We start from the raw sequence: 15,095 nt of genomic DNA on the forward strand, positions 1-15,095 counted from the left end.
ATAAAAAAGTAACTAAAAAAATTAATAAAACTTAACTATGATTAATTGGACCAATTAGGAAAACAATTTGTTATTTATAATTTACTAAGGTTATTTTCTTTGCAGAAATTGTAATTTTGTCCACCTAAAACATATTATCAAATAATCAATTATTAGCAAAATCTAAGAATTAAATTTCTATATATGCTTTGTTATAAAATAATAATAATAATAATAATAATAATTAAAGTAAAATTGCGAAAGATAAAATTTGTCTCTCATCCAATAACTTTTGTTTAGCCAACCTTTTTTTTTTCTCTAAATAAATTGCATTATAGAGTCCTTCTAATACTATTAAGAGTACTTTGTCCACCACAAAGGATTAAAAAATAAACAAAAACGATTAAAGTCTCATAGTTTAACATCTAAATTGAGCACTATAAAAACCATGCTATCAAATTACAGTAACTACCAAATTAAATTATCCAAATCATGCTATGTGGTAGAGTAATATTATATTTTTATATTTAATAATTTATAACACAATAGGATAACATTTAACAATCAAAGAGAGAGAAAAAAAATAAATCGCATTAACCTAAAGTAGATTAAAGAATATAAAAAATTATCAACCTAAAGAGAAGATGCAGGAAAAATAAAAAATAAAAATCCACTCAAAAATTTTGTGTGTGTGTGTGTGTGAGAGAGAGAGAGAGAGATAAATAGATAGATAGAGAGAGAACCTTTTTTTTTTTTTTTTGGGTAAGGGAAAACTATGCATAGAATGAAAGAGATAGTGACAAATTTATAGTAAGAGAGTGTGAATAAGAAGAGACAAAAATAGAAGAAGATGAAGAGAAAGATGAAGAGAAAGATGAAGAATGATATTAATGTAGAGGGTAGTGGGTAGTGGGGAGATGAGAAGGTGAGAGAATGGGAGAAGGAGAAAGGTTGGAGAAATAGTGGGGAGATAAAAAGATAAGGGAGGGAGAAAGGTTGGAGAAGTGTAAATATGAAATAATAAAAAAATATTATAAATAATTATAAGAAAATGGAAAGAAAAAAGATAATGACATGGTTCAATATGAGCGCAACAGAATTAAACGCTGCGCTTTAACTTTTAGTAATATATAGATATAAACTAGTTGCAGACCCGTGCAATGTGCGGGAAAATTTGATGTGATATTCTTTTTTGCCAAGTAAAGAATGAGAATAGTAGTTGATAATTATAAGTAATAGTTCCAAACTCATCACACAGTAATGTGATTACATTGTAATATATATAATATATTTTATGTAAGTAAAGAAGTCTATATCTTGATTTTTTGTATAAATATATATATATATATATATATATATATATTGTAAGCAAACATGTTTTATTTTACTCTCAATTATTATATATGACAATATTTGTAATACATTATAATATAGTGAGATATGCATCAAAACATAACACAATTAAAAAAAATGGAAAATGTATAATTTTTATTAGAACATAAAAATGAATCTTGAAGGTTGCATTTTTTGAGAAGTTAATGAGAAATTTATTCAAATTTGTTTCCACTTTATCACATAAGAACTATTAAACAAATGATGGGGATCAACACAAGTATCACTCGTCCTTGTGTTGTCGTCCAAAGTTTAACCATGCCCATATTAAGTCATTCGAGAACAAGAACATACACAAACGCTCGTCCATTGATAACCAAGTGATACAATGAAGGGAGTTCTCCATGGACGAGTTTATCTATAGACGACTAAGTACATGGACGACCAAATGATACTTTGTGAATTTTGTGGAAAATCTTTCATTAGTTTCACATAAACAAAATATAACATGTTGCTTGATATGTGGAAGGAATTCCACATACTTCGCTCCATATAGCCTATTTTCTTTATTAACCACCAAAATCACCCACGATGGTGATGGATCCCAACAAGTAGACCCATGTTTAACTCTCTATAAAAGGAGTAAATCCCATCCACCCAAGGTAAGTTCTAACCATTCACTATTGTTTATCCTTGTGTCTTAAAGAAAAAACTAACTTAACTGTCGAAGGGTCCTTGGCCGGGTCACACTGGTCACCTTTGACATTCTTCTCTTTCTTTTTAGGATTCACAGCCATTACCGAGCCCCAAGCATTTTAGCCTACTAATTTTCATTCATCATCAGTTGAAGCTATTTGTGGGAAAGTGAAGGGAAATGATAGGGCAAAAATGAATTGACCCCTTGTAAATTAATTAATTACCCAAGTTAATTAATTAGTCAAATTACATGCAATAGTGTGGTAGCATAAATAAATCACCAAATAACTAAATACAGTGGAAATTAAATTTGACACAAGTGATTTGTTTACGAATGGGGAAAACCATCGAGGCAAAACCCCACCGAGTGATTTTCAGGTCACCACTCCCAAGAATCCACTATTATCAATTATAAGTAGTTACAAGTATAAGAAATCTTACCAAACCCTTTGGCTTATCCTGAAATACTAACCTACAGTTGAACCCTTATCCCAATACCGAATTGGATTTGTATTGTAATGGCAATCTTTTCGTTCAATGCACGAATCTTGGTACGTGACTAACTAATGATACACGGATCCCAATACGTGACTAACTCCACCAACTTAAAGAAGATGTTAGCTGCAAAGTTCTTCACTTCATCAACAATGAAGATTAGGAAGCTCATTGGTCACAAAACCTTTGATGTAAAGACATAGTAGCTTCTTCAGAGAGAATAATGAACTAGGCCACTTTTTGCATTTAGTCACACAATGCATGCGAGACAGCCTTTAAAATAATCCTTATATATTTCTAGGGTTGTGAGAAAAAAAACCCTACACAAATACATAGGAATATGCGTGTAATCAAATCTGAAAAGTCTAATTTCGTAATTCTCGACAAATACAGCTTGTGTCAAGCTTGTGTCTAGCTTCAATATTAAATCTCGATAGAAAGGATTTTATTGAGACATCTGTCAAGCTTTAATGAACAACACTTTCTTCATTTGTTTCTTGGTCAAATTTACATGGCTTCAATACTTAACTTGAACACTTGTTTCTTGAAGTACTAAACCCATCATAGATCTACCAAATTACAAGTAAAGTGCATGTTTTGTCAAAAGATAAGCCAATTACATAAAATATGTCCCTAACAATCTCCCCCTTTAGCAATCCGTGACAAAACCACAACAAAACAAATAATCATGAGAAAGTCTTAAATCACTAAACTCATAACCACTTGTTGTATTACAAAATAAATCTATCCCTACTACAAACTCTTGAAAAACTTTGCAAGAAGAGAGTTCATGGCAACATAGACTTTCACAACTTGTCTTTCTGAAACACTTAAACAAAACTCATCAAGGCATCATGTGTGAAACAAAGATAAAGATTGCATACATAAAGAAACATGTGTATAAAGATAGAAAAAAAACAACACATGTAGAAGAAGGTGAAGAAACACATACATCATCTTATATATATGAAAATAAAGTACAATGTATGTAAATAAATGGTCACAAGACTGATGTACAAGAGGCTAATGTAAAAGGAAGAAAAGAAAAGTACTTATAAACCTCCCTACATCCCTCAAAATCTATATACATTCCCTCTATAAAAAAAAATGTCCTATACTAACTCTCCCCTTAAATACATTTTTACAGGTGGTTATTGGTAGGTAAAAAAGTATTTTCATTGGTAACTTTAGTTTAGAACCAATAACAATTTGCTACTTATGATTTGTTTTGAAAGTTGTAAGGTTGAATTTAATCAACCATTTTGTTGGCTGTATTCCATGCCAAGTTGCTTGTAATTCAACATTTAGAAACCCTATATTTAGGTGGGAATCATGTAAGGGTAGTGTGTGAGAGAGTGTAAAGAAAAACTCAAGAGTGTGCACTCAAATAGGGCCCGTGACTGGATCTCTCAGCTTGCTCATGGCTAGCAAGTCACCAAAGGAGGCACACATGTGAAGCATGCAGGGGAGCTGAAGAGTCACACCAGCTGGAGCACTACAGGACAAAACATCCAGTCTAGCCAGGCAGTTAGCTCACGGCTTAGACTCGCGACTTAGTCAAGTTGCGAGGCTAAGCAGCCAAACCACCTTATTTGTTACAGACCTGACCTTTTGCATTCCAAATGTACACCAGTATAAATAACCCCTTATACCCACGTATTGTAGAGGGCTTCCAGAGAGAATTTTGAGAGAGAAACCCTAGAGAAAAACAAGATTGACTTATCCACAATCTTCATCCTTTGATTCTCCAAATTTCTCTACTTTTAGCCTCTCCATTGTTACATCCTTAAGAGGTACATTTAGCCAAATCCTTTTCTCACCATACTCATATTAGTGAGAATGTTATTTGGTGCTTGGGAAATAGTTAGGAAATGACCAATTGATATTGGTTGATGCTATGGGCTATAATGGAATCCGATAAGCTAGAGAAAACAAAGGTTCGGTGTAACCTCGTTGGAGCAAGAAGGTTGGAGGGCTTAGGTACACTGGATAGATTAGGCTTGGAGGGTCTTCTGCTATTCATGTATCCCAACTTGATTCTCTAGTGGATTATTGACTGCTTGGAATGCGGTGGAGAGGTTTTATGTCGAGGACTTCGGTTTCCTCCTCGATAACACATCGTTGTGTTATCTTTATATTTACATCTCTCTTCCCTTAATCTTTGTCTTTTAATTACTACTGTGGTTGTGATTAATTATGGTTTAGATTGTTTTATCAATTCTGTTTTAGATTATTTTCATATTCCGTACATTCATTGTTTGATAATAAACTTGAATTGGTAATTTGTAATTTGGGGGTCTAAACATTTATATGTGTTTTACACACTATTTGAACATTCAATTGGTATCAGAGTAGGTACACTTGTTGTGGTTTAATTATCTTAGTGCGATCCTTGACCCTGTTTGAGATGGATCAATCTCAATCTTTAAATGCTCCACCATATTTTGATGGTAGCAATTATGCCTTTTGGAAAGTCCGGATGAGGGTGTTCTTGTGTTCAATAGATGAAAGTGTTTGGGATGCCGTTGATATTGGATGGACTAGGCTGGAGGCTGTCAAATTCATGTGGGATAAGGCAGCCCTCGCGGCGTCTAATGCAAATAGCAAAGCACTTAACACTATTTTTTGTGGTGTATCTCTAGATGAGTCCCACATGATATCTCACATTACTATTGCCAAGGAGGCGTGGTAGATATTGGAGACCACGTATGAAGGAATGAAGAAAGTGAAAGACATTAAGTTGCAGATGCTGACCACTTGATTTGAGGAGCTAAAAATGAGTGACGAGTCATTTGACTCATTCTATAGCAAGATGAATGAGGTGGTTATTGGCAAGTTCAATTTGGGTGAGAAAACAGAAGACTCAAAGATAGTAAGGAAAATCTTTCGATCATTGCAGGAGAGCCTACATGCAACAGTTACAGCAATTGAAGAGAGTAAGGATCTTGATGATATCAAAGTTCAAGAACTAATTGGCTCACTTCAAACATATGAGTTGTCATGGCCATCCCAAAGGAAGAGCAAATCCCTTGCTCTTAAGACGATTAATGAAAGGGTAGAAGCTCACGACTCATCGGATAAGGATGTTGTTGAGAAAGATGTTGTTTATCTCGTGAAAAAATTCCAAAAATTTTTAAAGTTCAAGAACAATGGAAAATTGGGTGATAAAGGGAAATTTCCAAGTTTTGGAGAGGAGAAAAAGGACTTCAAAAGGAAAGATGGAAAGGAGTCTTAATCCACTCAAGGAGTCACTTGTTTCGAATGCAATGGACATGGCCATTTCAAGAAGGAATGTCCTAATTATTTTAGAATGAAGGGCAAGGTGTATGCCACCATTCTTAGTAACTCAGACTCTTCCAATTCTGATTTGGAGGAAAGTTGTGACGGAGAAGGGAATTACTCCGCTTTTATGACTATTGATCATGTTGAGTCTTCGGAGGACTTGAGTTTGCTTTAGAAGAGCTTAGGGAGCATAGTGATGAGGAATCAATGGGAGTTGTAGAAGAATTGGATGTTGAAGAAGATGAAAGTACAATGGGTCTTCAAGAGAACTACAATTCACTCATTGAGAAGTCGGGAGAATATGCAAGAGTGGCCAAGGCAACCATTAAAAAGATGAAGAAGGTAGAGGAGGACTATAGAAGTCTTCTAGTGAGATATAAGGAGGCCAAGTGTGAAATAGAGACGCTGAACGGAGAGTTAACTGAAGCATACACAAAGGTTAAATTCCTTGAGCTTGAGGTGGTTAAAGCAAATGCCAAAGTAGAGAGAGTCTCCTCCAAGAAGCTAGATGAAGTCCTTTCTCATCAAAAACCTTTCTCCAATAGAATCGGATTGGGATATACCGAAGAGAGTAGTTCGGCTGTGAATATCTCCAAGGAAGTAAAGTCTGTGAAAGCAAAAGAACCGGTAGTAGTTGCCTCTACTGTTGAGAAAGTAAAGGTGGAGAAGAAGAAGAATATGGCTGACCAACGGGTGTTGAATAAGCCATGTAACCAATCAGTTGTCAAACCTGAAGCTAAAGTGAAATCACTTCCAAAATCACAAAGAGGTCCGAGAACAAACCATTTCTGCCATCATTGTGGACTTAAAGGCACACCAGACCAAATTGTCATAAGCTTAGTGCATTAAAGAATGCAAGGGATCAAAGGTCAAGAGGACCAAGAGATGAGAAAAGGAATTAGGCTGTTGGGCAACCAAGAGGTCGAGATGGTGATTCTGGAGTGATGGATGTGATGAAGATGATTAATGCATTCACCACCTTTTTGGCAAGCTTCACCACAAGGTTTGAAAGCCCTAACTCTCGTACCCAATCCTATAGGGATATCACCCCAAACGCACGTCATGTGTGGGTGAAAAAGGATACTCATGCATAAGCATTACAACATGTTCATGCATCAATACTTGCTATGTTTTGTGACTACGCTTGGTTGTATGCCTTTTCCTAGCTTGAGTTGAAAATTGTTTGTTTGTTTGTTTTTGCTTAAATGTTTTACATTGTAGTTTTTTATCAATCTTTTCTTGCTTTTGTGTCAAAAATCCAAAAACACATAAAAAATAGAAAATGTAAAAAGTTTGATCGACATTGTTGTGTTTTGTCACAAACATATTGCCTTGTGCCTTTGTACAAATGGCCTTGTGCATTTACGAGCGTAGCTTGTCCCTTATGCACTCATATCATTATGAGAAAAATCTTGACATCTATGTGATTGTTGCAAATAGATCTTCAAACTTGTTATGAATGATTAGTCAATGGTTTTGTTGATCTTGAGACATGCATAAACTTGTGCCTATATATCTTCCCATTCTTTTATTTTATTGTTTTTGCTTAAAGAGCTCAACAAATGTAAATCTCCAAATGAAAAGAGATAATGAGCTATAAAAGCCTATCACACATACTAGTATTTGACTAGAAAAAAGGGAAAAAGACTTAAAATAAAATGTATGATGCCCAAAAAGCCAAAGGCTTGCTAATCAATTGAAATATCATAAATTTCAGGCATCGATCTCACAATGAGATGTAATGATTCAAAAAGATCAAATGATATGATGTATATGGAGCCAAATGAAAAGCTTCTAAGTTATGTTATCAAGTTATGTGGGAGGTCATATATGCATATTTCTATAATTGAGATGGGTCACTTTACCTAGTGCCAATTGTGTATGTCTTGGTTAAATTGATCATTGAAGCTTCACATTAGATTAAGGACTATCTCATTGTTGATATCCACACACATCACACATGTCTATGTTCAATGAATGCCATATTCATTTATGTGGTTGTACTTGATTAAATGTGTTTCACATGCTCAATTTTTGTTGATCAAACGCAAAAAGATTTTTTAGTGTTTTAGTTATTTTTGGAAGGTATTTTGTTTTTGCAAAAATAGCAAAAATTTCAAAAACAATGTTGCCCTGTTCTGGTGACTTGGTCGCAAGTCAAGCCAGTTGTATGTCTCCAGTCACAAGCTTAAACAGAGGATTTTCACGACTCACTGGCGGGTCAATGTCCCAGTCGCGAAAAATACTTAGAAATTTTTTCAAAAATCTAGGTTTTGAAAGTTCTCACGACTTGATTTGGTGACTTGTTCGTGAGTGGAAGCTCCAGTTGCGAGGTTATATAGAAGTTTTTGCGGCTCCCTTCACGACTTCCTCATGGGTGGACCTTCCAGTCACGAAAAACACTTAGACAAATTTTTCAAAAATTTTGTCTCAAGTGTCTCGCGACTTATCTTGGCGACTTGCACCCGACTTAGTTCAATCGCGAAAATAGCATGTTTTGTGCATATATTTTTTTAAACCTTTGAGTTTTCCCTCAAACTTTTGTGACTGTTCATTGTCTTCCCCATTTATACCTCTCTCAAACCCACCGTGTTTCTCACAAAAACCACCATTGTTGTTCATCATTTCTACTTCAATCTTCAAGAAAAAGGTATGAGTTTTCTTATTCTCACTAAATATTTCATGTTTATAGCTTGGCTTTCTTGGATTTGTGAGTTTTTGCTAAGATTTGTGATATATGATGATTCGGATATGGGTTGGGTTCATGTTGTTGAGTTTGGGTGTTTGGGTTTTGTTAATTTTGATTTTAGGATGCTAGATATTCTTGTTATCATGATTGATTTTCATCCTTGAGTATGTCTACTGATCTGTCTTGTGTTGAGCATATCATACCCATTGAGATATGTCTTATAGACGTGCTTAAATTTTAGGGATTTTGTGATTCACACTGTTTGTGAGTGTCTTTGGTTCACAATGTTTGCTTAGTGCATATTAGTTTATGTGTTTGGCTGTGTACCCTAGGTTGTTCATGTTGTGTTTCTATGCACACTATCACACTGTGTTATGCTTAAGAGTTGGTGATAAAACTATACTATGTTCTTCTGTTTTGGGTTATCTCATGTCATGTTGATTTTGAACTGAATATAGACTGATTGTTTGGTATTATTCTCTATTTTTTTAGTGCTACTAACCTGTTTCTAATTTTTGAGTTTCCATCAATTGTGTCCTATTTTTGTGGGCTTTGCTGCTGTGGTTTTGCAGATTACTCCTACAAAGAAGATGACTACTACCAAGAAGGGTGACAAGAGGTTAAAGATGGTTAATACAAAGTTCAGGTCTCCCCAACATTTTGAGAGGCACACTCAGTTCTACTTGAAGGCACCTATCATCTAGGAGAGATTTGTGGATTTGGTAGATTTGAGGGACACATTCATTCCTAGTTACCTTCAGGATAGTGGTTGGAACAAGCTACTGAGTGATCTGCCTGGAGTATGTGAACCTCTGATTAGGGAGTTCTATGCTAATGTTGTGTTAGGAGAGGATGAGATCAACTGCTAGATTCAAGGACATGAGTTTACAATAGACTTGGATGATATTGATGAGGTGTTAGGGTTTGCGGATTTAGAGCATGATTTCGTACACTACGAGGACAGGATGCTATCTATAGAAACTATTGAAACTCATATTGGTGGAGTTAGAAAGGGGAGATGCCTCAACACCACTGCCTTTGCAGTTGATATGAGATGCCTTACTATGATCATGATGTTCAACCTATTCCCAGTGAAGAAGATGACCACAATCAACAATGCTAGAGCCATCTTCCTCATGGAGCTCAAGGAGAACACCTACATTGATATAAGTGCTCACATCTTCTTTATTATTGCTGATTAGACCAGAACAACTTCAAGGGCAAAGCTGATCTTCCCTAGCCTACTTATGAGGCTTTTTAAAGCAAAGGGTGTGGAAATCCCTTAAGATATCAGCCTTATGCCTACTCTCTCAGCCATTAACACTCTAACCATTACAAGGATAAGAGTTCGTCTTCCGGGTGATGAAGAGGAGGGTGATCAAGAAGAAGGTGAACCAATAGTGACTGAGACAGAGGCTAAAGGACAACCCTCAAGCTCAAGAAGCCGTGGCAAGAGGAGCAGAGCTTCATCTTCATCTGCTGTACCTTCAGATGCATTCCAGATCATCCTTGAGAGGATTGATGGGCTCAAAGATGTCTAGAATGAGTAATCCGACAGGCTGGTTACTCTCCAAATCAAATGAACCTACTTTCAGCAAAGTTTGATAGTTTCACCACCCAGCAGTAACCCTTTGGCCATTCCAATCAAAAAGGGGGAGATTTTTGGAGGGTAGCTCTTGAGGGGGAGTATGCCAAAAACTTAATTTCAGCAGTGTTTACGTAAGGTTGAATTTAATCAACCATCTTGTTGGCTTTATTCCATACCAAATTTGTTTGTATTTTAGCAATTAGTAACCCCGTATTTAGGTGGGATTCTTGTAAGGGTAGTGAGTGAGATAGTGTGAAGAAATCCTCAAGAGTGTGCAAGAAAAATAGAGACTCACGACTAGATCTCATGGGTGACTCACGGCTGCAAGCCGCCAGAAGCTGCACATGTGCTAGGTATACCAGAAGTTGAAGCATCATGCTAGCTGGAGCACTACAGGACAAAATAGGACAACTGGCCATTCAATTATCTCACGGCTGGAACTCACGACTCAGTCAAGCCGTAAGGCCAAGTCGCGAGCCAGCCCTATTTTGAAAAACCTGACTCTTCACATTCCATTCTCACCTTAGTTTAAATACCTCTTATACGCACGAAAGAATGAAAGCCTCCAGAGAGAATTTTAAGAGAGAAATCCTAGAGAAAAACAAGATTGATTCATCCACAATCTTCACATAAGAGACTCTTCAAATTCCTCTACTCTCTTAAATCCTTGAGAGGCTTATTACCAAAACCTTTTCTCACCATATCCATTTCTGAGAGGGTTGTTTGATGCTTTGGGAAGCAGTTAGGAAGGAACCAATTTCACATTGGTTGATGCTATGGTCAAGTAGTGGAATTCGGGAAGCTAGAAAAGAAATAGGTTCGGCGCAACCTTGTTGGAGCAAGAAGCTTGGAGGGCTTAGGTACACTGGGTAGATTAGGTTTGGAGGGTTTATTGCTATTCATGTATCCCAACTACATTTTCTAGTGGATAACTTACCGCTTGGAGGGCGGCGGAGAGGTTTTTCCTCGAGGACTTCAGTTTCCTCTTCGATAACACATCGTTGTGTTGTCCTTGTATTTGCATCTCTCTTCCCTTAATCTTTGCCTTTTATTTTCTATTGTGGATGTGTTTTTAATTGGCTTAGATTGATTACCAATTCTGTTTATAGCTTATGTTCATTTTTCGCATACTTATTGTTTGTCATAAAGCTTGAATTGGTATTTTTGTTATTGGGGGTCTAAACGTTCAAAGGTGTTTTATACACTATTTGAACTTTTAATTGGTATCAGAGTGGGTACACTGTTAGTGGTTTCATTACCATAGTGTGATCCTTGACCCCATATTGAGATCGACCGGTCACAATCCCTAAATGTACCTCCATATTTTGATGGTAGTAGTCATGCATTTTGGAAGGTTCGCATGAGAGCATTTTTATGTTCCATCGATGAATCTATTTGGGATGTTGTTGATATAGGTTGCACCAGGCCTGAGGCAGCCAAATCCACATGGGATAAGGCAGCACTCGTCGCATCTAATGCTAACAGTAAAGCACTTAACGCGATTTTCTGTGGTGTGTCTCCAGATTAGTTTCACAGGATTTCTCACGTTACCATTGCTAGAGAAGCATGGGAGATATTGGAAATCACCTACGAAGGCATGAAGAAAGTGAAAGACACCAAGTTGCAGATACTGACCACTCAGTTTGAGGAGCTCAAAATGAGTGAGGATGAGTCATTTGACTCTTTCTATAGCAAGCTGAATGAGGTGGTTGTCAGCAAGTTCAATTTGGGGGAGAAAACAAAGGATTCTAAAATAGTAAGGAAGATCCTTCGATCATTGCCGGAAAGCTTTCGTGCCAAAGTGACAGCGATTGAAGAGAGCAAGGACCTTGATGACATCAAAGTCCAAGAGCTAATTGGTTCTCTTCAGACTTATAAAATGTCGCTGCCCACTCAGCGGAAGAGCAAATCTCTTGCTCTTAAGACCATTAATGAAAAGTTGGAAGTACATGACTCATCGGATGAGGATGTAGTTGACAAAGATGTTACATACCTTGTGAAAAATTTCTGAAAATTCTTGAAATTCAAGAATAATGGTAAATTTGGTGATAAAGGGAAATTTCAAAGTTCAGGAAGGGAGGAAAGGGAATTCAAAAAGAAAGATGGAAAAGAATCCCAATCTACACAAGGTGTCACGTGTTTTGAATGCAACGGGCATGGACACTTTAAGAAAGAATGTACGAATTATTTGAAATTGAAAGGCAAGGTGTATTCCACAACACTGAATGACTCGGATTCATCCAACTCTGATTCTGAGGAAAGCTATGATGAAGAAAGGAATTACTCTGCTTTTATGACTATTGCCCATGTTGAGTCTTCAGATGAGTTGAATTTGCTTGCACAAGAGCTTGGAGAACATAATGATGAATAATCCTTGGGAGTTGTTGAAGAATCAGATGTAGAAGAAGATGAAAGCACAGCCAATCTTCAAGAGAATTATAATTCACTCCTAGAAAAGTCGGGTGAGTACACAAGGGTGGCCAAGGCAACTGTGAGAAAGATGAAGAAGGCAGAGGAGGACTATAAAAGTCTCCTAATTCACTATAAGGAGGCCAAATGTGAGATAGAGACACTGAATGGTGAGCTGTTAGAAGCCTACATAAAAGTGAGATTTCTTGGGTAAGAGGTTGTGCAAGCAAATGCCAAGATAGAGAGGGTCACCACCAACAAGGTAGATGATGTTATTTCATCTCAAAAGCATTTTTCAAACAAATCTGGGTTAGGATATACCGAAGGGAGTAGCTCATCGGGCAATATCACCAAAGAATTGAAGTTTATAAAGGCCAAAGAGCCATTTGAAGTTGGCCCTACTGCTGAGAAGCCCAAAATGGAGGAGAAGAGGAATGTGAAGAACCAACGGATGTTGAACAACCCCCGTAATCAATCTGTGGGCAGGTCTGAATCCCCAGCCAAGTCTCGTCCACGGCCACAAAGAGGTACTAGACCGAACTATGTATGTCATCACTGCGGACTTCAAGGGCATACTCAACCAAATTGTCAAAAGCTGAGAGCAATGAATAGTGCAACTGCTCCAAGGTCATGAGGACCTAGAAATGACAGGAGAAATTGGGCTAGTGGACCATCAAGAGATCAAAGTGGTGATCCTGGAATGATGGACGTATGAAGATGATTGGTGCTTTCACCAACTGCTTGGAAAGCTTCACACGAAGGTTTGAAAGCCGTAACTCTCGTACCCAATCCTATAAGAAAATCATCCCAAACACAAGTGACGTGTGAGTAAAAAAGGGTACTCATGCATAAGCATTACAACAAGTCCATCCATCAATACTTCCTATGCTTTGTGACTTTGTTTGTTTGTTTTTGCATTCTTTCATTCAAATTTTTTTGTTGCTTTTGATCAATCTTTTCCTTCTTATGTGTCAGAAATCCAAAAACCACATAAAAAGTAGAAAATCAAAAAGTTTGATCAACATTGTTGAGTTTTGTCTCAAAACTTGTTTTGCCTTGTACCTTTGTGCTAATGGCTTTGTGCATTTACAAGCGTAACTTGTTCCTTTGCACTCTTATCACTGTGGAAGAAATCTTGAAATCTATGTGACTGTTGTAAATAGATCTTCAAACTTGTAATGAATGATTAGTGAATGGTTAAGTTGATCTTGAGACATGCATAGACTTATGCCTATATATCTTCCCACTCTTTTTTTTTTTTTTTACTAAAAAATGCTCACCAAATGTAAATCTCCAAATGTAAAGAGATATTGAGTTGCAAAAACCTGTCGCACATACTAGTATTTGACTAGAAAAAAGGATAAGCGACCAAATATAAAGTGTATGATTTTTCAAAAAGCCAAAGGCTATCTCATCAAGGTGAAATACCAAATATCATTCTCACAATGAGAGGTGATTGTTTCAAAAGGATCAAAAAGATCAAATGTTATGATTGAAATTGAAGCCAAATGTAAAGCTCCAAGTAATGTAATCAAGTTTTGTTAGAGGTCATATATGCATACTTCTATAATTGAAATGGGTCACATGATCTAGTGTTAATTGTGTATGCCTTGGTTGAATTGATCATTGAAACTTCACATTAGACTAAGGACTATCTCATTGTTGATATTCACACACAACACACAAGTTTATGTTCAATGAATGCCATATTCATTTGTGTGATTGTATTTGATAAAATGTGTTTTCACATGCTCGATCTTTGTTGATTCAAACACAAAAAGATTTTTAAGTGTTTTAGGTTTTTTGGGAAAGTATTTTGTTTTTCAAAAACTAAAAATTAAAAAAAAAAAAAAAACAGTGTTGCCCTATTTTGGCGACTCAGTTGCAAGTCAAACAAGTCGCATGCTACAATCGTGAGCTTGCAGGTCAGTTTTGGTGACTTGTTCATGAGTGGAAGGTCCAGTTGAGAGGGGTACATAGAGATTTTCACGGCTCAGCTCGCAACTCCCTTGTGAGTGAGACTTCCAGTCGCAAAAAATACTTAGCAAATTTTTTCAAAACTTTTGGCTTGAAGTGTTTTGGCGAGTGAAACTAGCGCCAATCTGGCGACTTACCTCAATCACGAAAAACGCGTGTTTTGCACTGTAAGGGTAGTTTTTAAAACCTTTTCAATTTTCTCTCAAACTTTTTGTGACTATTCACTTTCACTCTCAATTGAAACTACCCAAAACACTCCGTGTCACTCTCTACAAACTCCATTTTTGCTTCATTTCTTCTCAAAATCCTCAAGAAAAAGGTATGGGTTCTCACTTTCTCACTCAGTATTTCTTGTTTTTGAGCTTTTCACTCTTGATTCTTTGTGTTGATTTTCTAATTTGCATTGGGTTGGTGTTTCGGTGTTGAGTTTTGTCCATGTATGACTTGTTGAGGCTCTTGGTTTATGTGAATTTGTTTAGGTTGCTAGATTTGTTCTTTATTATTTGTCTTACTCTATGCTTAGGGTTTGTTGACTAACTTATACCCATTTCATTTGAACTCACTTTATTTAGTTGATTCAAAATGATTGAGTTTTGTTTGTTGGGTTATATTGATTTGATTCTGTGTTAGTATATCTAGTGTGTGCTT

This window comes from Quercus robur, chromosome 4 (genome assembly GCF_932294415.1).
Source record: "Quercus robur chromosome 4, dhQueRobu3.1, whole genome shotgun sequence".
Lineage (NCBI taxonomy): Eukaryota > Viridiplantae > Streptophyta > Magnoliopsida > Fagales > Fagaceae > Quercus > Quercus robur.